This window comes from Lepus europaeus, chromosome X (genome assembly GCF_033115175.1).
Source record: "Lepus europaeus isolate LE1 chromosome X, mLepTim1.pri, whole genome shotgun sequence".
NCBI classification, from domain to species: Eukaryota; Metazoa; Chordata; class Mammalia; order Lagomorpha; family Leporidae; genus Lepus; species Lepus europaeus.
In genome coordinates this window covers 16230912-16254971 of record NC_084850.1, presented here as the reverse complement: position 1 = coordinate 16254971, position 24060 = coordinate 16230912, and the positions used below count along the sequence as shown (strand labels likewise).

At 39.6% G+C, this 24060-nt stretch overlaps 1 protein-coding gene and 1 pseudogene across 5 annotated transcripts in view; one reads left to right on the top strand and one right to left on the bottom strand.

The window, feature by feature from the left end:
* Positions 1–24060, bottom strand: part of FGF13 (fibroblast growth factor 13) — a 723070-nt gene that overhangs the window by 582452 nt on the left and 116558 nt on the right. The window lies entirely within an intron of this gene.
* On the top strand, positions 9206–9864 carry LOC133753502 (serine/threonine/tyrosine-interacting protein-like; annotated as a pseudogene).

Genomic DNA, 24060 nt, shown 5'->3' with positions numbered 1-24060 from the left:
GTCCAGATAGATGACATTAAAGAGTGTTATATTTGACTGGCTTGGAAGCAGACACACAAAAGAAAGACATTTTATGTGCTCAGCTTTAAGAAGATGCCAATTCAGGGGCCAGTGTTGTGGCATATTGGGTAAAGTCACCACCTTCTACACCAGCATTCCATATGTGTGTAGGTTCATGTCCCAGTTGCTACAGTTCCAATCCATATCCCAGATAATGTCCTGGGAAATGCAGCAGAGCTTGAACCAAGGACTTGGGCCCCTACACCCACATGAGAGATCTAGATGAAGCTCCTGGATTCAGCCTGGCCAAGCCCTGGCCATTGTTGCCATATGGGGAGTGAACCATTGGATGGAAGATCTGTCTCTCCCTCTCCCTCGGACATTTCATAAGCAAATAAATGTATCTTTAAAAGACAATAATAAACATTTTACATTGTCATTCTATTCTTACAAAACGCATATAAGCTCATGATAATAAAAATCGGAATATAAATATTAAAAAATTAAATAAAAAGTGTTATTACTGTACTACTTACAGACAACCAAGGTTAATACTCTTTACAATGTCTTTTCAGACTTCATTCTATGCATATAAATAGAGGTTTTTAAAACAATGATATGTATATATAGTGATATTTATCAAAATAAAAATATTTTCACAAAAATAAATGGTTTTATAAAACAAGAGTAACATATAATAAATGTCTGGGAGAAATGGAACAATATATTCTAGAAACTGTAAAGTTTTCTACTGTTTACTCTCCTGACAGCTATGACAACATGGTCCTCTGGTATCTGTCCCTGCTTTGGGATATGGGACAGGTCATTCGTGTTTATCACCAACAAACCCAGCAATGAAAAAGGCCTCTAGCTGTCAACACATGCCTTATGTGAAGCACTTCAGTATGAACCAAGGGAATGAGAAGCATAAGGTGTAGGCCAGAGTACCTGCAGAATGGTTTTGTATGATGACAGAGATGGAATAGGATACATGGAAGGAGGGACAGAGGATGAGGTCACAAATTCAGTCCCTAATTGTCATTCTGTTTGAGAAAATGAAGGTTTTCTTGGTGATGAAGAGGACAAGTTTTGAAGTCAGGCAGTTATGATTTGGCATTTAAACTCAGCCACTCAGTATAAGTGTGACCATGGACCAGTCCCTTCTCCTTCTGGGCACCCATTTCCTCACATGTGAAATAGGAATTAATAGAGACACAAATTTCCTCATGTGGTTATTGAGAGGCTCAAGGGAAGCAAAGCACATTGAGTGCTTAGAACATAGTGTAGCGTGGAGCTAGAGAATTGTAACAGTAGGTCTTTTTGTGGTTGCTCTGTGAAACTCAACCTAAGGAACCCTCAGATATATAAGCTAGAAGGGAATTAGAGATCATTGACTAGAAGCCCTCCATTTCTCAAAGGAGAACACTGAGATTAGAAAAGGGAAGGAGTTCCAAGAGGGCAGAGTAGGGAGGGAGCTTAATGCTCTAGTCCACAAGAAGATAGTTTTTAAAAAGTGAAAAGATGGCCGGCGCAGTGGCTCAACAGGCTAATCCTCCACCTTGCGGCGCTGGCACACCAGGTTCTAGTCCCGGTCGGGGCGCCAGATTCTGTCCCGGTTGCCCCCCTTCCAGGCCAGCTCTCTGCTGTGGCCAGGGAGTGCAGTGGATGATGGCCCAAGTACTTGGGCCCTGCACCCCATGGGAGACCAGGAGAAGCACCTGGCTCCTGGCTTCGGATCAGCGCGGTGCGCCGGCCGCAGCGCACTGGCCGCGGCGGCCATTGGAGGGTGAACCAACGGCAAAGACAGACCTTTCTCTCTGTCTCTTTCTCTCACTGTCCACTCTTCCTGTCAAAAAAAAAAAGTGGAAAGAGTGCAGACTCAGGGAAATGTTAGGGAGAAGATGTCAGAGGACACTCTAGGGAAATTAGAGGGACATGGTGGACCTCTGTGGAGGGCGTGAACACCCACAACTCGGGACTCCAGCAGCCTAGAGCCTACACACCAGCATTAGAAAGCAGGGTGAGACCAGACCACAGCTTCCCAGGCCACTGGTGATAAAGCTGCAGGAAGAGCCTAGAGGAAACCTGGCATAGAGCCCCTTGGGGGATAATATACCTGTCAAACTAGAGGAGATAAAACAAAAGGCAGGATGGGCATGTTTCTCCCCAATCACTTTACAACAGCATCCTGTAACAAGCCGATAGATTGGGCACCAATTTGGACATAAGTAACAGTTGCACCAGCTCATGTCTGTGCCTAGCAACTACCTAAGTAGACTCCTGACACTGATGGAGAGAACTAGCAGAGGACTGGGAGCCTGTGATTGTGTGCAGCTTCCGTACTAGGACTATGCAAAAAATTGAGGGTGTGTGGGAGGACTCATGGTGTGGCTGTGACTTTGGGCAGTCACAGTGCAAGACTCCACATGCTCAGGGCTTCTTGTTTACCTGGTGAGAAACATTGCTGTGGAATCTGAACTTATACTGAGGCCTGCACAGATACTTTGTGTGGTCCTTGGGATAGAATGGATGAATGTTATACCCACTGGAGCTAGCACTAGGGGACTGGTCTCCTTTGAAGACAGGAGCTCAGCTGAGCCGATAAAACTTTCCTTCTGATTAAAAAAAAGAGGATATTTACTGCAACAAACCTGGGTCTGTCACTTAGGCATACCCTTAACCCTGGAGAACTGAACAGAGCTCCCTCGCCACACCCACTACAAGCCTCTAGATATTCACTGAAAGCAGACACTCCACTTATCTACAGAGTCATAGTATAAAGACAAAAGCCTCCACAGCAAAAAAGGGGGAGGGGGAGGAGGGGGAAAAGGAGAAGAGGGAAGAGGGGGAAGAACCAATGAGTATTGCCATAAATGCCAAACAACAAACAAATCAAGAAAGAAGAATAAAGAAGACAACAGCATGCCCTCAAAGGAACACAACAATTCAATAATAGATTGTGAATATGATGAGATGGAAGAAATGCAAGAAATCTATTTCAAAAAATTGATCATAGGATAACATAGAAGTAATCAGAAGCAAATGCACCAACTACTGAAATCCATACAGGACATGAAAGAAAATTTCTCCTATGAAATTAAGATCATAAATAGAAACCAAAATGAAGAATTTAATAGAACAAATAAATTCAGTGGAAATCCTTAACAACAGAATCAGCAAAGCAGAAGAAACCATATCGCACAAGAAATTATACAGTCAAACCAAAGGCAAGAAGAGGATATTAGAAAACTAAAAAACACCATTGGGAATATACAGGATACTATCAAACAACCCAACATACGGATACTAGGAGTTCCTGAAGTCATGGAAAGAGACAGGATTAGAAGGCTTTTTTAGTGAAATGATAGTAGAAAACTTCCTTAATTTGTAGAAAGAAAGGGGCATCCAAGTACAGGAAGCACACAGATCTGCTAATAGACATGACCAGAAAAGATCTTCACCATGACACATTGTATTCAAACTCACCACAGTGAAACATAAAGAAAAGATTCTAAAATGTTCAGGAGAGAAATGTCAGATTATTCTCAGAGGATCTCCAATTAGACTCACAGCAGACTTCTCATCAGAAATGCTACAGGCTAGGAGGGAATGGTGAGATATAGCCCAAGTACTAAGAGAGAAAAACTGTCGACCCAGAATATTATACCCTGCAAAGCTCTCATTTATGACTGAAGGTGAAATAAAAAGCTTCTACCAGAAACAGAAATTGAAATATTTTGTAGCCACCCATCCAACCCTAAAAAAGATGCTTAATGATGTGCTGCACACAAACACGCAGAAACATGGTCATCAATATGAGAGAAGGTAAAGGAAGAAAATTTCTCATTAAAGTTCAAAGGAAATTCCAAGTAAAAAAATGGGAATATTTTTGGGAAAAATGGCAGGGCAAAGTCGTTATTTAGCAATAGTCACCTTGAATGTAAATAGCCTCAACTCTTCAGTTAAAAGACACAGACTGGTTGAATGGATTAAAAAACAAAACCCAGCTGGCACCACAGCTTACTTGGCTAATCCTCCGCCTGTGGCGCCAGCACCCTGGGTTCTAGTTCTGGTTGCTCTTCTTCCACTCCAGCTCTCCGTTGTGGCCCGGGAAGGCAGTGGAGGATGGCCCAAGTGCTTGGACCATGCCTGGTATCCGCATGGGAGACCAGGAGGAAGCACCTGGCTCCTGGCTTTGGATCGGTGCAGCATGCTGGCTGCAGCATGCCAGCTATAGTGGTCATTTTGGGGATGAACCAATGGAAAAGGAAGACCTCTCTCTCTCTCTCTAACTCTGCCTGTCAAAAAAAAAAATCTATTTGCTGCCCAAAAGAAACACATCTCACCAACAAAAACGCATGCAGACTAAAAGTGAAAGGATGGAAAAAGATATTCCATGCAAACAGAAACCAAAAAGAGTTGGTGTAGCCAGCCTAATATCAGACAAAATAGAGTTCAACACAAAAACATTTAAAAGGGACAAAGAAGGGCACTATGTAATGAAAGAGCTAAATCTACGACCCAACACCCATCATATTATTAGAGAACATTGGAGAAACCCTGCAAGGCATTGGCACAGGAAATGCATTATTGGAAAAGACCCCAGAGGCATAGGCAGTCAAAGCCAAAATTAACAATTGGGATTACTTTAAATTGAGAAGTTTTTGTACTCCAAAAGATACAGTCAGGAAAGTGAAAAGGCAAGTGACAGAATGGGAGAATTTATTTGTAATCTATGCAACTGATAAAGGATTAACAACCAGAATCTACAAAGAGATCAAGACACTCCACAAAAACAGAGCAAACAACCCACTTAAGAGATGTGTCAAAGACTTTAACATTTTTCAAAGGAGGAAATCCAAATGGCCAACAGCACATGAAAAAAATGTTCAGGATCACTAGCCATCAGGGAAATGCAAATCAAAACCACAATGAAGTTTCACCTCACCCATCAGAATGGCTTTCATATAGAAATTAACAAACAACAAATGCTGGGGAGGATGTAGGGAAAAAGGGATCCTAACCCACTATTGGTGGGAATGTAAACTTATAAAGCCACTATAGAAGACAGTACGGAGATACCTCAAAAATCTGAAAATAGACCTACCATATGATCCAGCCATTCCATTCCTGGGAATTTACCCAAGGGAAATGAAATCAGCATATGAAAGAGCTATCCCTACCTCCATGTTTATTGCAGCTCAATTCACAATAGCTAAGACATGGAATCAACCTAAATGTCCATCAACTGAAGATTGGAAAAAGAAGTGATGGGATATGTACACTATGGAATACTACACAGTGGTAAAAATAAAATGAAATGTGGTCATTTGCAACAAAATGGATGAATCTGGAAAACATCATACTTGGTAAAATAAGCCAGTCCCAAAGGGACAAGCACTGTAAGTTCTCCCTGATCTGTGAGAACTAATAGAGTACCTAAAATGGAATATGTAGAAGTGAAATTGTCACTTTGAGAAGGGGTGACTTGAGCTATCCTTGTCTTGACTGTCGAACAGTTTCATTTTTTTGTTTTCATACTATTTGTTGAACTCTTTACTTAACATAGAATTAATCATATGTGTATAAAGCCAATATAAAATAGATCTCAGTAAAAACTAAGAGTGGGAATAAAAGAGGGAGGAGAAAGTTTATAACTGTAAAGCTGTACAGTTTTGCCTACATTCCTACAGACGGATACAGCTTAAAAACTTGTCATGGGACTGCAAATCCCATTAAATTTGGTGGTAAAAATGACTTCTTGTTAAAATGATCATATTAAGTGTTAAAGTGAATATATATATATGTATATGTATATATGTATATGTATGTATATATATATATATAGGATTAAGTGTTAAAGAGATCATATAAATAGGAACAAGTGCTTGGTAATAATAATAGATAGAATTAAAAAGAAGAGAATTTCCAACATGGGAAGAAGTCCACACAGCAGACTCATAAAATGACAATGACTTTAAGTAACACTCTGACCTCAGAATCAGCCGTTAAAGCTCCCTGGTCTGGCTGAAAAACCCGTGAGAGCATTTCAGGCACGTAAAGCCAAGACACTGTGGCAAAAAGAATCTCTGTGAGTGAGACCCCAGTGGAAAGTAGTAGCCATCAAACAAGCATGTACTTTTCTTTAAAGGGAAGAGAGAACTCCCACTCTGCTTATGGCCTTGTCCAAATACAGTCAGAGTTTGTAAACTAAAAGGCTCCCATAGCCTAGGCAGCTCATGTCAAGAGCCTAGGGTCATCACTGACATCATACATAAGAGGGTTAATTGCTTTTTATTTTTTTTTTATTTTTTAATTTTTATTTAATGAATATAAATTTCCAGTATACAGCTTATGGATTACAACGGCTTCCCCCTCCCATAACTTCCCTCCCACCCACAACCCTCCCCTCTCCCCTTCCATTCACATCAAGATTCATTTTCAATTCTCTTTATATACAGAAGATCAATTTAGTATATATTAAGTAAAGATTTCAACAGTTTGCACCCACATAGAAACACAAAGTGAAACATACTGTTGGACTACTAGTTATAGCATTAAATCACAATGTACAGCACATTAAGGACAGAAATCCCACATCAGGAGCAAGTGCACAGGGACTCCTGTTGTTGACCCAACAAATTGACACTCTACTTTATGGTGCCAGTAACCACCCTAGGCTCTCGTCATGAGTTGCCAAGGCTATGGAAGTCTTCTAAGTTCGCCAACTCTAATCATATTTAGACAAGGTCATAAAAGACAGGATGAGGATAGTAACCAATGATCCTAAGAGTGGCATTAACCAGCATTAAGTGGGGAAGAGGACCATCAGTACACACAGGTTGGGAGTAGAGCCATTGGTGGTAGAGTAGAGGTTATGATTACAAAGGAATGAGGCCCAAGTACACTAGACAGGGTCTAGAACAAAGGACAGAGTCATTATTAGAAGAGCTAAGGAAGGTGCTGTCTAAGCTGCAATTAAGTTTTCTGATTGAGAGGCAAATAGAACCTGACAGAAGGGGCTTGACAATAATCTGTTGGGCTTTAGGCCTTATAAGTTAAGAGGCCCAGACCTATCTATCTCTTCACATGGGGTACATCCTAAGGGAGGTCTGAACCTCCTGGGGGAAGGCACCCTGTTGACTTTCATTACTTAGCTGGCCTGGGAGGAGAGCTGGCCAGGTAAAGGCAGGGGGCATCTCTAACAAGAAATTTACAGTTCTGCCTGCAATGTTGCTGACCCTACTTGGCCGTCCCCTCAGCTGCAGTGGTCACTTTGGAAGTTGGGCTGAGTGAAGGGCTTTTCAGCTTAGAGCCAATGAGATCTGTGGCTCTGACCTGGGCATCCTTCGACTCCAGGGCAGGTCCATTTCCAGTGATCCAACTCTTGGCATAGCTGTCAGGGCTCTTCACAAGCTGACTTCTGCTGAAGCCCAGGCTTACCACATTGAAAGTCACTGCAGTGGACTGGCCTGTTGGGTCTCCTTGAGGGCAGATCACTGTATAGATCAGCCATTAATAGGCCTGCCACCCATTGCTTCTGATGCCTAGCTTTCTTTTCCTCCTGGTTTTTGTTAAAGCAGACCAGAGGATGCAAGTCAAGGGAGTGCCCAAGTCCCATCTCTAATCTTCGGTGGCCTGAACTACAAGTCTATAGTCACAGGCATGTTCTGTAATAGTTTTTCTAAGGTAGGCAATGCCCATGAGGAAAATTATATTCTCACTTTAAAACTTTCTTTCCCTTTGGTCTGAAAGGGAGGTTTTTTTCTACTTACTGTTTACTTTACTGATGGTGAAGTAAATCTAGCTATGAGATTATAAGTTAAGGTCTTATTTTGGCTATGCTATTACAGAAAAATGTTAGCCATCTCTTTTATAAGGTCTAAAGATTAAATTGTGCGTCCTACAGATTCTTTCATAATAGAATTAGTTTCCTACCTTGAAGAGAATAGAGACCTGACGTCACCCTGCTTATGACGTATGTCCAAAACGGCACCTGCTCTTTGTCTTGCTCGCCTTTGAGAGGTGAGCGGACAGAGAGAACCTCATGTCCGTATCAGTCATTTTTTTTTCCCTCTCTCTCTTCCTGTTAGCCTCGTGAACTTTTTCCCACGGAGTTTCAAGCCTCGTTCCCTCTAGTCTCCTCTTTCCGCTTGCCCGCCGGTGTCTCGGGCTATTGAGGTTTGGCTCACCTCGCGTTCCAGCACTGGTGTGTTGATTCTGCCGCTGGTGTCCCGAACTTGGGCTCCCACGCTCTCCACGCAGGTCCACTGTGAATCACTAGTTCCAGCACAAGCAGCTTGAGCTCCCAGCATGCGTCCTTCCAGTTCCAGCGAAGCTGCCGCTTGATCTCGGCGCTGATGCGCTGGGACTCCTCCTCTGCGGACAGGCAGCAACAGCCGGCCATGGTGCGTGCTACACCTGATGGCACAACGCCTCTCCGAGCACGCGGATCCTCGGCCTGGCCAAACTGGGCCGGTCACCAGGGTCTGGACGCCCCAGGCCACTTGGTCTCCTACGCGCAAAGTGCGACTGGGCAGGAGTGCGCTGGCTATGCGCTTGCCGTTGTTAATCTAACAACAAGAGCCACTGTGCACTAACTCCCCATGCAGCGCCTCTGTCCTCGATGAGTTGTATTGAGAGTTAATTGTAAAACTAGTTCTTAGTTTTTATGTATGTGTTTGTGTGTGTGTGTGCAAATTGTTGAAATCTTTTTAGGATAGAGTTGGTCTTCTTTATACAATGTTAATTGAAAATGAATCTTAAAGGAGAATGAGACTGGGAATGGGAGAGGAAGGAGGAGGGTTGTGAGTGCGGGTGGAAGGGCAGATATGGTAGTAAAAATAACTATATTCCTAAAGTTGTATTTATGAAATTTGCATTCCTTAAAAAATAAATTTAGGTGCTGTGCCAGATCCTGGGCCACAGGAGGGGCGCAGAGACAGAGGGGAGGGGAGACAGTGGCAGCATGGGGGCAGGGTGCGAGCAGCCCAATCCTCTTCCCTGCTGTCGCCACCGCAGTCACCACAGTCACTGGGCTCTTTTGGTCTGGATGTGTTCCTTGTAAGCTCGCCTTCCCTTCGGCCAGTCTGCTCTCACTTCAGTGGCCATCCTTGCTTTAGCCACCACTGCCAAACCCGAGGGTCATGCCCACCGGGAAATCACCATCCCACCCCACCCACCACCAGCCCTGCGGCCGAGAACCATGCACGACATGAAACTGGAGTTCCCCTCACTCCCCCAGTGTAAAGAAGAAGCCGAGGAATGGACCTACCCTATGAGGCGGGAGATGCAGGAAATTTTACATGGATTGTTCTTAGGCCCATATTCTTCTACTATGAAAAGCAAGCTACCTATACTACAGAAACATGGAATAACCCATTTAATTTGCATACAACAAAATATTGAAGCAAACTTTATTAAACCAAACTTTCAACAATTATTTAGGTATTTAGCCTTAGTTATTGCAGATAATCCAGTTGAAAATATAGTACTTTTTTTCCCCTGTGACTAAAGAATTTATTGATGGGAGCTTACTAACTGGAGGGAAAGTTCTTGTCCATGGAAATGCAGGGATCTCCAGAAGTGCTGCCTTTGTTATTGCACACCTTATGGAAACCTTCGGTATGAAGTACAGAGATGCATTTGCTTATGTTCAAGAAGATTTTGTATTAATACAAATGTTGGATTTGAAAATCAAATTCAGGAATATGAAGCCATCTATCTAGAAAAATTAACAATACAGATGATGTTGCCACTTCAGATAGATCATTATCTGTTCATTCTGGAACCAGTTTGAAGAGAACACATGAAGAAGATAATAACTTTAGAAACATGTAAGTGGCAACTGCACAGAATGGCTGAAACAAGAGGAACACTGTAGGGTGTGAATTTCTGTTTGGAAAGAAGAAAATGGTAGAGATAATAATAACATAAACTGGTAAAAAAAAAAACAAGTAGTTTTTTTTCAGTTATATGTTGCTTCCAGACATGGTTCGCTGCAGTCTGTGAACAACGTGTGAAGATGTTGGACTTCTGCTGTAGATGGCAGTAATGGTTTTACTCTTCAAAATAAAAAAATCCTTTATAGTTTTATTATAAACCAAGAATTTTGGACTTCAAAGAGGTATTATTGCAATAATGCCCTTTCATACTTGAAATTTGTTTGTATGATATAGTTATTACTTTAAACAAAATGCAACTTGGGGGTAGTTTATAAAATCTGGGTAATTTATAGTGAGAATTTCCTAAAAGTTTGCTAAAAATTCATTTTGTGTTCTATATATTACATTTTTAAGATAACTTTTACAGTTCAGTTGTAGGGTGGAGCCTCTTACAGAAACAATAAAGTGCAAGATTCTGCCATTTGCTTCTGTAAACTTCGTGTCCCTTATTAACAAACTTTAGATCATGATACTAGCTAACTATTGTTACTTTAACATAATCCAGTTGATGAATGCTTCCTTTCCCGTTACCTTCTTGATTTGTTTATCCTACAGAAAAAGATGAAAGGAAGATATTTTGCTTTACAGTATCTGATACTCAAAAACAAGGATATAGTGTTAGTTTTTAAGTGAGTTTTCCTTTTTTTTGTAAAAGCCAATTGTTGTATTTGTTCCTTTCAGAGTTGCCTAGCCCTTTTTTTCTTTGTCCAAAATAGTTTTTTTTTAAACTTTTATTTAATAAATATCAATTTCCAAAGTACAGCCTTTGGATTACAGTGGTTTTTACCCCCATAACTTCGCTCCCGCCCAAACCCTCCCAACTCTTGATCCCTCTCCCATTCCATTCTCATCAAGATTCATTTTCAATTCTCTTTATATACAGATCAACTTAGTATATATTAAGTAAAGCTTTCAACAGTTTGCACCTACACCAAAACACAAAGTGTAAAGCACTGTTTGAGTACTAGTTATAGCATTAATTTACATTGTACAACACATTAAGGACAGAGATCCTAAATGGGGAATAAAATCAACAACAGGAGTCACTGTGCACTAACAATTGACACTCTAGCTTATGGTGTCAGTAATCTCCCTAGGCTGTTGTCATGGGTTGTCAAGGCTATGGAAGCCTTTTGAGTTTGCCAACTCCGATCTTATTTAGACAAGGTCATAGTCAAAGTGGAAGTTCTCTCCTCCCTTCAATCCCTTCAGAAAAAGGTACCTCCTTCTTTGATGGTCCATTCTTTCCACTGGGATCACTTGCAGAGATTTTTTTTTTTTTTTGCCAGAGTGTCTTGGCTTTCCATGCGTAAAATACTCTCATGGGCTCTTCAGCCAGATCCAATGCCTTAAGGGCTGATTCTGAGGCCAGAGTGCTGTTTTGGACATCTGCCATTCTATGAGTCTGCTGTGTATCCAGCCACCCATGTTGGATCATTCTCTCCTTTCTAATTGTTTCAGTTAATACTAGCAGATACTAGTCTTGTTTATGTGATCCCTTTGACTCAATCATTTCATTATGATCAATTGTGAACTGAAATAATTACTTTGACTAGTGAGGTGGGATTGGTACATGCCACCTTGATGAGATTGAATTGGAATCCCCTGGCATGTTTCTAACTCTATTGTTTGAGGCAAGTCCGAGTGAGCATGTGCTAAACTGCACATCTCCCTCTCTTATTCCCACTCTTATATTTAACAGGGATCACTTTTTAGTTAAATTTAAACACCTAAAACAATTGTGTGTTAATTAAGAGTTCAACCAATAGTATTAAGTAGAACAAAAAAAAACTAAAAGGGATAAAGTATTAAGTTGTTCATCGACAGTCAGGACAAGGGCTGATCAAATCACTATTTCTCATACTGTCCATTTCACTTCAACAGGTTTCCTTTTAGGTGCTCAGTTAGTTGTCACTAATCAGGGAGAACATATGATATTTGTCCTTTTGGGACTGGCTTATTTCACTTAGCATGAGGTTTTCCAGATTTCTCCATTTTGTTGCAAATGACCAGATTTCATTGTTTTTTTACTGCTGTATAGCAGTCTATAGAGTACATGTCCCATAATTTCTTTATCCAGTCTTCTGTTGATGGAATTCGGGTTAGTTCCATGTTTAGCTATTGTGAATTGAGCTGCAATAAACATTAAGGTGCAGACTGCTTTTTTGTTTGCCAATTTAATTTCCTTTGAGTAAATTCCAAGGAGTGGGATGGCTGGGTTGTTTAGTAGGGTTATATTCAGGTTTCTGAGGAATCTCCAGACTGACTTCCATAGTGGCTTTACCAGTTTGCATTCCCACCAACAGTGGGTTAGTGTCCCTTTCCCCCCACATCCTCGCCAGCATCTTTTGTTGGTAGATTCTGAATGTGAGCCATTCTAACTGGGGTGAGGTGAAACCTCATTGTGGTTTTGATTTGCATTTCCCTGATGGCTAGTGATCCTGAACACTTTCTCATGTGTCTGTTGGCCGTTTGGATTTCCTCTTTTGAAAAATGTCTATTGAGGTCCTTGGCCCATCTCTTAAGTGGGTTGTTTGTTTTGTTGTTGTGGATTTTCTTGATTTCTTTGTAGATTCTGGTTATTAATCCTTTATCGGTTGAATAATTTGCAAACATTTTTTCCCATTCTGTCGGTTGCCTATTCACTTTCCTGTTTCTTTTGCAGTATATAAACTTCTCAGTTTGATGCAATCCCAATAGTTAATTTTGGCTTTGACTGTCTGTGCCTCCGGGGTCTTTTCCAAGAAGTCTTTGCCTATGCCTATATCTTACAGGGTTTCTCCAATGCTCTCTAATAATTTGATGGTGTCGGGTGGTAGATTAGGTCTTTAATCTATGTTGAGTGGATTTTTGTGTAAGGTGTAAGGTAGGGGTCTTCCTTAATGCTTCTCCATGTAGAAATCCAGTTTTCCCAGCACCATTTATTGAACAGACTGTCCTTGCTCCAGGAATTCGTTTTAGATCCTTGATCAAATATAAGTTGGCTGTAGATGTTTGCATTTAATTCTGGTGTTTCTATTCTGTTCCATGGGTCTATCCATCTGTTTCTGTACCAGTACCATGCTGTTTTGATTATAACTTCCCTGTAGTATGTCCTGAAATCTGGTATTGGGATGCCTCTGGCTTTGTTTCTATTGTACAAGATTGCTTTAGCTATTCGAGGTCTCCTGTGTCTCGACATGAATTTCAGCATAATTTTTTCCAGATCTGAGAAGAATGTCTTAGGTATTTTGATTGGTATCGCATTGGATCTATAAATTGCTTTTGGGAGAATGGACATTTTGATGACATTGATTCTTCCAATCCATGTATTACTGAGAAGAATGTAAATTCTTTAAGTGTAGGATGAAAAGTTCTGTAAATATTTGTTAGATCCATTTGTTCTACAGTGTCGATTAAATCTGTTTCCTTGTTGATCTGTCTGGTTGATCTATTTCTGAAAGTGAAGTATTGAAGTCCCTCATTACTATTTTATTGGAGTCAGTCTCCCTTTAAGTCCCTTAACATATCTTTTAAATAAACTGGTGGCCTGTAATTAGGTGCATATACATTTATAATAGTTACATCTTCCTGTTGAATTGGTTCCTTAATCATTAGATAGTGCCCCTCTTTGTCTTAACAGTTTTTGTGTTCAAGTTTATTTTGTCTTATATTAAGATGGCTGTGCCAGGTCTTTTTTGGTTTCTGTTGGCATGGAATATCTTTTTCCAACCTTTCACTTTCAGTCTGCATGCATTTTTGTTGGAAAGATGTGTTTCTTGTAAGCAGCAAACAGATGGGTTTTGTTTTTTAATCCATTCAGCCAGTCTGTGTCTTTTAACTGGTGAGTTGAGGCCGTTTACATTCAATGTGACTATTGATAAGTAGTAACTTTGCCCTGCCATTTTCCCAAAGATATTTCTCATATATGCTTTGAACATCCTGTGATATTTTACTGGGAGGTTTTCTTCCTTTATCTTCTTTCATATTGATGGCCGTGTTTCTGTGTTTCTGTGTGTAACACATCTTTAAGCATCTTTTGCAGGGCAGGACGAGTGGCAACAAATTCTTTCAATTTCTGTTTGCTATGAAAAGTCTTAATTTCACCTTCATTCACAAATGAGAGCTTTGCAGGATATAATATTCTGGGCTGGCAGTTTTCTCTCTTAGTACCTAGGCTATGCCTCGCCATTCCCTCCTAGCCTGTAGGATTTCTGATGAGAAGTCTGCTGTGTGTGTAGTTGGAGATCCTCTGAAAGTAACCTGACATTTCTCTCTTGCACATTTTAGAATATTTTCTTTATGTTTCACTGTGGTGAGTTTGATTACAATGTGTCATGGTAAGGATCTCTTTTGGTCAGGTTTATTGGGCGTTCTATGAACTTCCTGTACTTGGTTGTCTCTGTCCTTCTCCAAACCCGGGAAGTTTTCTGCTAGTATCTCACTAAAAATGCCTTCAAATCCCTTTTCTCTCTCCCCATGCCTTCAGGAAATCCTAGAACCCGAATGTTGGGTTATTTAATAGTATCCTGTAGATTCGTAACAATATTTTTTAGATTTCTAATTTCCTCTTCTTTTCTTTGGTTTGATTGTATACTTTCCTGTGCTGTCTTCTATGTCTGATATTCTCTCTTCTGCTTCACTGTGTTTTTAAGGCTCTCAAATGCATTTGTCATTTGATCTATTGAATTCTTCATTTCAGTTTTATTTCTCTTCAATATCACAATTTCATGTTCTACTATATTCTTCATTTCATTTTATTCCTCAAGATTTCATTTTCACAAGATATTTTCTATCCTGTCAAGATTTCTGTAGTTCTAGAATTTGTTTTTGAGAACCTCTAAATGTTATCATAAATTTTTTGAAATCTTTATCTTGCATTTCTTCTATCTCATCATCTTCATAATCTTGAATTGGCGTGTCATGTTCATTTGGGGGTGTCATAGTGTCTTCCTTGTTCTTGTTTCCTCGGTTTCTACATTTGATGCTTGGCATTTTGAAGATATTCTTTGGTTTCTTCTTTTTTCTTTCCTCACTGTGGTGGCTTTTCTCATTATACTGACTCTAGATTAAGTGGACTGTCTGCTTTTGGTGGATCTTTAGAGCCTTGTGATTGGTGAGGCCAAAGGTGACACACCCAGATTTGGTGTGGTAAATCATCTTTTATTCAGAAGGGCAGTAATTCAACACAGCTGAGCTATTCTCCTTGAAGGCAATCAGTGTCTGCACGCTGGCCCCTCCCTTTCCAGCGCTAGTGCATAGACTCGGTGGCTGGTATCCCAAGCTGTGGGCACCCATGCCCTCCACGTAGTTCTACCATGTCCCACTAATTCTGGGAGGGTTTCCTCTGCAGTTTTTTCCCTAACTCTTCCCTGAAACTACAGTATCCCCACTTTTATTAAACTTCTTTTCCTGGACTATCAGTGAGATCCCTCCCTATTCCGCCATCTTGCAGGACTCCTGTCCAAAATTGTTCTAAGGAGAATAAACCAATGTAGCATTATTTTTTCTCAATGAAGCCCCCCTCCCAAAAAAAGGAAAAATGCCTTATATCATCAAAAAAATAATTTTAATCATTATGACTTTTCAATTAGTATGTAGAACAGTGAAAAGTTTTTTTCATTTTTCTGTAATTTATTTTTTTTAAACCATTAGTTTAGATTGAAAGTATGGGGCTTGAAAGAACCTTAGTAAATTATTTGTAATATGGAACCAGTTACTCTTTTTTTACTTAATGAATGCATTTTCACATAGATACAACTTTAGGAATACAATGGTTCTTTCCCTCATGCCCCCCACCCTACTCCCTTCCCACCTCCCATTCCTCTCCCATCTCCTTCCTTATTATGGATCATTTTTAGTATGACTTTATATATAGAGGACCATCTCTACGCTAATCATAGAGTTCAACAATTTGCCCCCACGCCCACATACAATCTATAGAGTACTGTTTGGGGAGAGAATTTGCAGTTGATTCTCATATTGCAATTCAATAGAGACAGAGGTCTTACCTGGGGAGCAAGTGCACATTGACTACTGCTGTTCCTTTAACAATTTTGTCAGATTGTTCCAGCTCCGACAAGCTTTTCTTGGAAGATGCATTTATAGGGAAAAGTGATTTGTGGGAGACGTCAGTGTGTTTTAAATTGGTGTTGTCATCAGTTCTTTACAATGAGTTAATCCAAATTTCCCCCATAATTTGCATTACCAAAGACACTTTGGATCTTTTGCTCTGTTTTTATTTATATGTATAAAAATTGTTCAAAGAAAAACTGTTTTTGGCCGGCGCTGTGGCTTAACAGGCTAATCCTCCACCTTGCGGCACCGGCACACCGGGTTCTAGTCCCGGTTGGGGCGCCGGATTCTATCCCGGTTGCCCCTCTTCCAGGCCAGCTCTCTGCTATGGCCCAGGAGTGCAGTAGAGGATGGCCCAATTCCTTGCGCCCTGTACCCGCATGGGAGACCAGGAGAAGCACCTGGCTCCTGGCTTCGGATCAGCACAATGCGCTGGCCGCAGCAGCCATTGGAGGGTGAACCAATGGCAAAAGGAAGACCTTTCTCTCTGTCTCTCTCTCTCACTATCCACTCTGCCTGTCAAAAAAAAAAAAAAGAAAGAAAAACTGTTTTTGCTATTTTATGTATGAAGTGAAGGAAGAAGAGGGTTTTTAACTTTTTATAGTTGATGACTTTAGCACAAACAGAACTCCATGTATCATTTTTCTCAGTCCTCTCTTGAGGTACTTTACTGAAGGGAATGATATTCACACATTCCCTTAGTACCAAGAGGTACTATGCAAGGTAACCTATTACACCAAGTTACTTGTTTTGCATTCCTCCTATTATGTAATAATAGAGTAAAAGCTTTTTTTATCCAGCATGGTAGGAGAATGGGAATTAGTTAAAATCGCTCTGTTAAAGTTAATTGCTATTGACCCAGGTAGTTTCCTCTTTTGATTTCCCTTCTATATCTCCACCCTGAAACATACTGTTAACCTCATTGTAGTCCAGTATCCAGTTGTATGATTAGGTCATTTGGTGTAGTGGTCCTGTGGCATCAAGATTGCATTGGGTGTTCAAAAGTTCCAGTTGGTAAACTACCAGGTAACATAATTTTGCTGTATATAAATAACTATTGGATAGGTAAGCAGACATCTCTCAATCTAGTAACTGATGATGCTTCATATTATTATTAGGTTTCAGAAATGAAGCAATTAGCAGGATTTTTTTGTTTTTTTATTTTCACAAATACACATACCCTCTCTGGTAATCTGGCCAATAATATGGAAATTTGCTATTCTTTAAATTATAGCAAAAGAAGGAGGTACCTTTCTCTGAAGGGAGGAGAGAACTTCCACTTTGACTATGACCTTGTCTAAATAAGATCAGAGTTGGCAAACTCAAAAGGCTTCCATAGCCTTGGCAACCCATGACAACAGCCTAGTGAGATTAATGATGCCATAAACAAGAGTTTCAATTGTTAAGTCAACAACAGGAGTCACCGTGCACTTACTCCCCATGTAGGATCTTTGTCCTTAATGTGTTGTACAATGTGAATTATTGCTATAACTAATTCTCAAACAGTACTTTACACTTTGAATTTCTGTGTGGGTGCAAACTGTTGAAATCTTTACTTAATATATACTAAATTGATCTTCTGTATATAAAGATAATTGAAAATGGAAAAAATTATAGCTGGTCATTTCCCACTTTTTAGAACCACTATAATTTTTATATTGTCACCAAATTACCTGTGCAGCACTGTATATTAAAGTATCATAAATGGTGAAAAGGGACTGCAGTCATTTTTTTTTGACAGGCAGAGTTAGACAATGAGAGAGACAGAGAAAGGTCTTCCTTCTGTTGGTTCACCCCCTAAATGGCCGCTATGGCCAGCGCCCTGCAGCCGCTGGACCGCGCCGATCCGAATCCAGGAGCCAGGTGCTTATCCTGGTCTCCCATGTGGGTGCAGGGCCCAAAGACTTGGGCCATCCTGCACTGCACTCCTGGTCACAGCAGAGAGCTGGACTGGAAGAGGGGCAACCGGGACAGAATCCGGCGCCCCGACTGGGACTAGAACCCAGTGTGCTGGCGCCGCAGGCAGAGGATTAGCCTAGTGAGCCGTGACGCCGGCCTGCCATCATCTTGAGTACAATACTAATGAGAACAAAACAAGAGGTTGTTCTTTCTTCATGTACACGGCAAACTTTTTGTTGGATCTATTTATTCACCTAAGCTCTTCCCGTAACATTTGTTGTGTTTGATTCCATTTATGTAATTCCTGTACTTCCACTGATGTTTTGCAAGTTAAATTAACCAAGTTTATCCAATCATGACTTATTTTCTCAAGATTCTGAATAATGTATGAGTGACCATGTGTTTTTAACATAAAACAATCTGGGCACATCAAAACTACACTATTTTCCTTTTCAAAAGTATGAAACTTGAATACTGAAAATATTCAAAATAGAATGGCAATTTTACCTTTGAATTTCAGTTAACTGGTTCATGTTAATTTCTTACTGATTAGATGTTTAAACAGCAGTTACCTTTGTATGCATCCCATGATGGAAAAGTTAAACCATGATAGTTTTTGCTGCCAACTCTAAACCACTTAACCTCTAGAGCAGAACATTCTTTTTGAGAGGATATTTGACTTCATCTGCGTTTACAAGTCTTGTCAGAAAATGTTAAGCATGTCCTTTTTGAGAATATATAAGGTTTCTAGTTGTCTTATTACCATAGTAATTCAAATGAATTACATATTTAACTTCAATCTTGAATTATAAAGTTGAGATGTATATATCAGGCTCTCAACTTGATGTAAAGTAAATGAGCAGTTACCTGGCAGATTTTTTTTAAATAACTGGCTTAATCCACAATCCCATAACAAACATAGCTTCATTTATATATTTACTTTATCTTTCTCCATTAAAAGGTGTTCCAACCAGGAAGGAAAATATAGGAAATGGCTGAGGATTTTAGGGGATATTGTTATTATTATTATAAAAATAAGTTTGAGGTCTTCAAAGGCTGGATTTTCTTTGTCTTTCCCATCTGTGGCAGCTAAAAAATATCACTCAAAATATTCAGGTTTGCATGTTAGCTCTCTCACAGGGAGTTGCCATACCTCACAGTTCCAAGTGTATTCTATAGATCAGTAATATTATACTAACATGTAACAGCAATTTACTATGCAGCAAAAATGATTCAAGAAGAAAATAACCTACAATGTCTGTTTATCTTTGTGTAGGAAATTACTTATGTTACTCTGCTTTTAATATTTGTAATTGGAAAAATGCTTATGTATGTCTAGTAATGTCACAGTGCAGGCTATGTATGTCTAGTAATATCACAGGCTGCTAGCCTAGGCACAAAGTATTAAAGCTATTTTGTGGAGATTGGTGGTTGTATTAAAATGGTGTGCTATTATACCTCAAAAAAAAACTGCAAAGCTCATTCATACTGAAAAAAATAAATTTAAAAAAAAGAGGGGAAGATGGTTTAGCAATGGCATGCACCTATTTGCTATTAATTCAGCAAATATTCATCAAGCATGTGGACAAAACACTATGCTGGGAGGGGGAATAAATGTGTTCCACAGGTAAAGAGCTTACAATCTGGACAACTGACTATGCCCTCAGTTGCTTCATCTTAAAAGGGGCACAATTATTATATTTATCTTATAAGAATGAAATAGATTAGGATAACAGAGTGATTATATGTAAAGAGTTTTGAACACTGCTGGAGACATAACAAGCTATTTATGCTTACTATGTAACAGATTAGAATGTTCAATATATACTTAGAATAGATGTGTACATAAATTATTTTTCATTTTTATATACTTATAGTTTAGAAGACTAGAGTTAAGACAAATGCTAACTTCCTCCATAAATCTCCAGCTATTTAGTTTTTCATTCTTGGTAAGCAAAGTAGTAGAGATATGCAATATTCTATGGCAATACTACAGTGTCCAGGTGCTAGGTTTGTGGGTGTTGAGACAAGTTCAGTGCAGTGCTGATGGCCTCCTTGCCCCGCAACGTAGCCCAGTGTTTCAGTGGCAGTCACCAAATTCTGTCCCCTTTGGTGGGACTGTTATACAGTGGTATTCTGTGATTCCTAGACATCCAGCCTACAGTCCCTGCCTCCACAAACCCCAGTGATTTTGTAACTACTTGAACCTAATTAACAGCATTAAAATACTAATCTTAGCTTTTATTACCTATAGGATAATGCTGGCTACCTGCCATAGATGGGTAAGATCTCAAAAGGCAGAGTGGGGAGAGAACTTCTACTTTGACTGTGACCTTTTCTAAATAAGATCAGAGTTGGCAAACTCAAAAGGCTTCCATAGCCTTGGCAACCCATGACAACAGCCTAGGGAGATTAATGATGCCATAAACAAGAGTTTCAATTGTTAAGTCAACAACAGGAGTCACTGTGCACTTACTCCTCATGTAGGATCTCTGTCCTTAATGTGTTGTTCAATGTGAATTAACAGTATAACTAGTACCCAAACAGTACTTTACACTTTATGTTCTGTGTGGGTGCAAACTGTTGAAATCTTTACTTAATATATACTAAATTGATCTTCTGTTTATAAAGAGAATTGAAAATGAATCTTGGTGTGAATGGAAGGGGAGAGGGAGCGGGAGAGGGGAGGGTTGTGGGTGGGAGGGAAGTTATGGGGGGGAAAGCCACTGTAATCCAAAAACTGTACTTTGGAAATTTATATTTATTAAATAAAAGTTTTTTTTTTTAAAAGGCAGAGTGGGAAGGGAGAGAGAGCAAAGGCACAACTGCAGGTGGGAACAGCCTGCTCAAAGCTGGAGAGGAGAGTTGTGTGGCATATGTTCATTTGACCAGGAGTAAAAGGGGCCTCCTGCCAGAGCAGACCATCACAGCCAGACTGGAAAAGGCTTGCTATGGGGACTGACACACCAAAATGAATCCTGTGATCATATTATCAGATATTAGAGAGGACTGGAAATATTGCATACCACCCTAGCGAGGCAAGACTGAGAGATCCTTGGTACCATTACAGAGGCCAGGAGTTCTCTTTTAGAACTAGGGGAAGAAAATCTGGGAATATATGTTTACGGCGTCATACTCCATAGATGGAAGATGTTTTTGGTGGGAAGACTAAGGATAGGACTGAGGCTGTCTAACACTGAATGACTATATTGCCTCTAAACACAAATTTTTGATTAAAGTCTATCATTATTAACTCTATTTTATAGGACTTCAGTATTTCTGCCAAAGCAGTTCTGTTACTGTGCCACAGCAAATGTCCACTAATGAAACTGTTTCAGTTTATGAATGCTATCTATTTCTAGAAAAAAACACTCACTGCTGCTTTTCATAAATGTGGAAAGTTTACATAAGAGAAACAAAACACAACACCCAAAATGAACAGTACATTTAAAATAAAATGCTTCAGTACTGCCAAAAATGAACAAAACAAATAGCTGATATATTTCCCTATTCTAAATTTCTTATACATGAAAAATTCTTAATCTCTGGTTTTTACATGATATAGCCAAATTCAATCATTAAATTGCTGGGTGGGATCCAACACTGTGGTGCAGTGGATGAAGCTATTGCCTGTAGTACCAGCTTACCATATGGGCGCTGGTTTGAGTTCCAACTGCTCCACTTCTGATACAGCTCTCTGCTATGGCCTGGGAAAGCAGTAGAAGATGGCCCAAGTCCTTGGGCCCCTGCACCCACATGGGAGACCTGGAGGAAGCTCCTGGCACCGGGCTTCAGATTGGCCCAGCTACAGCCATTGCAGCCATTTGGGGAGTAAACCAGATGATGGAAGACCTTTCTCACTCTCACTTGCGTTCTTTCTCTCTCTCTCTCTCTCTCTCTCTCTCTCTCTCTCTCTCTCTAACTCTTTCAAATAAATAAACAAATCTTTTAAAAAATTGCTAAATGAACAGCCTCCCCAACTTCTATATGGAAAAAATGAAATTTGGGCAGTGATGTAGCAGAAACACATTGAAGTTTTATTTCATTGCTATTTGGTGGTAGGCACAACCATAAATTCAAACACTATTAAAATTGGGGCCATATTTTAATATCAAAAGGAAAATCAATCACTTCCTTATTTTTGGAAGATAGGAAAACACAAGCTTTAAAACCAGACAAAAGGCTGGTGCTTGGCATAGCAGGTAAAAGCCACCACCTGCAGTGCTGGCATCCCATATGTCACCAGTTCAATTCCTGGTTGCTCCACTTCCTATCCAGCTGCCTGCTAATGCACATGGGAAAGAAGCAGAATATGGTCCAGGTCCTTGGGCCCCTGCATCCATATGGCATATGCAAAAGAAGCTCCTGGCTCCTGGCTTCAGATTGACCCAGCTCCAGCTATTGCAGCCATTTGGGGAGTGAACCAGCAAATGGAAATACACTCTTTCTCCTTGTCTCCATCTCTCTGTAACTCTTTCAAATAAATAAATCTTAAAGAAAAAAAGACAGACATGAAGCTGAATCTTGATTCCACTGTTTACTAGGCATACAGTCTTGGGAAAGTGTTTCAATCTCTTTCAGTCTTGATTTCCCTGATTATAAAATGGGGATTATGATATACTTAATTCACAAAACTGTTGAGATTAAATAGTAATTTTAAAACTATTAGCAAAGAATAAAACATATACTAAATTCTCAATTAGTATTAACCATCAAGTTAACCAGCTTTTTTTATAACAGCTTTGAAATGTAATTTACATAGTATATATTTCACTCATTTAAAGTATATAATTACATGATTTATTTTTATTATAAAATCCCAGTTGAGCAACCATCACCACTGTCTTAAAATATTCTTATCACCTCAAGAATAACCATTATACGTGTTAGTCATAATAATCCATTTTCGTCCTCATAAAAAGCTGCTTAGACCTTAGGCACTGGAACTAGTTACAGCTGGGTTCAAGTCCAAGCTCTACAATGTATTACCTACATGACTTTCAGCAAGTTGCTTCACTTTACAGACCTCAGTTTCCTATGAGAGGAAATTATATAATAGTACCTACTGAGTAAGCCAATTGTAAGGAACCAACGAGACAATGTGTATATAACTTTTAATAGCTGGTCCATAGTGAGCCTCAGATAAACCACAGCTATCATCTGTCATCCTCCTCCTTTTCATTCTACTTGTTTTCCTCTCCCCATTAACCTGTTTTTCATGTCATTCTGACTGTTGTTCACATGCAACCATTCTCCATGCAGCTATGGGTATGGTCTGGCATGCGATTTACACCCTTAATGGTATTCAGCTCCATGAATACTTATCAGAGGTGAAAGACCTCCTGCAAGCAGATCACCTTGGAAGCCAATCCTTAGTTTGAGTTTGTTTTGAAAGGAAATTATTAATATTGTATCCAGGGAAATGTAAATGTTTTTTTCTAAAACTGGTCATTGTTTCTAAGATTTATATAATTGTATAACATAAAAACATTTTTAAATGTCATGTCATTCTGTTTCAACAAATTTCCAGGCCCTGAAAAAGTGCCTCATGCATAGTAAGCATAGTAAGTGTTTCACAAATTCATTATTTAATTATGTAGTGTGTGTGTGTGTATGTGTGTGAAGAGAGGAAGCATAGGGAGAGAGAGGGAGGGAGTTAGTTTACTTCTTTTTATTTAGATCAGGTTCTTCTAGCAAATATAAGTAAAGTGCCTTTGTGAATAGGAGTAAGGCAATATGAATACAAAAGGCCAAATTTTCATATCTAATAACTAGAAACAATTTTATCCAAGAGCTGTATCTATCGACACTGCTACAAATTACCAAAATCACTGTCTAGTTTCAGCCACAAGAACCTTATCCTGAAGCCTCAGATCAAGCTGCCATCTCTCAACCAGCCCTTCTCACATCTTTCAAATGTATAAACTTATACCTTGCATGTTCTCCAATAGTTCTAAAAACGTTCCTACCAAAACTCAAATAGTACATTATGAAGACATAACTTAAAACAGGCCATCTGACACCAAAGGCTGTGCTCTCAGTTATATCACACTTCTTTGTTAGAATCATTCATTTTTTTGCAGGAATTAAAAAGAGAAAAGTATATTTCATTCATCCTGCATTCTGCAATGGTAGCAGGAGACACAGAAGTAGAAAACACTGC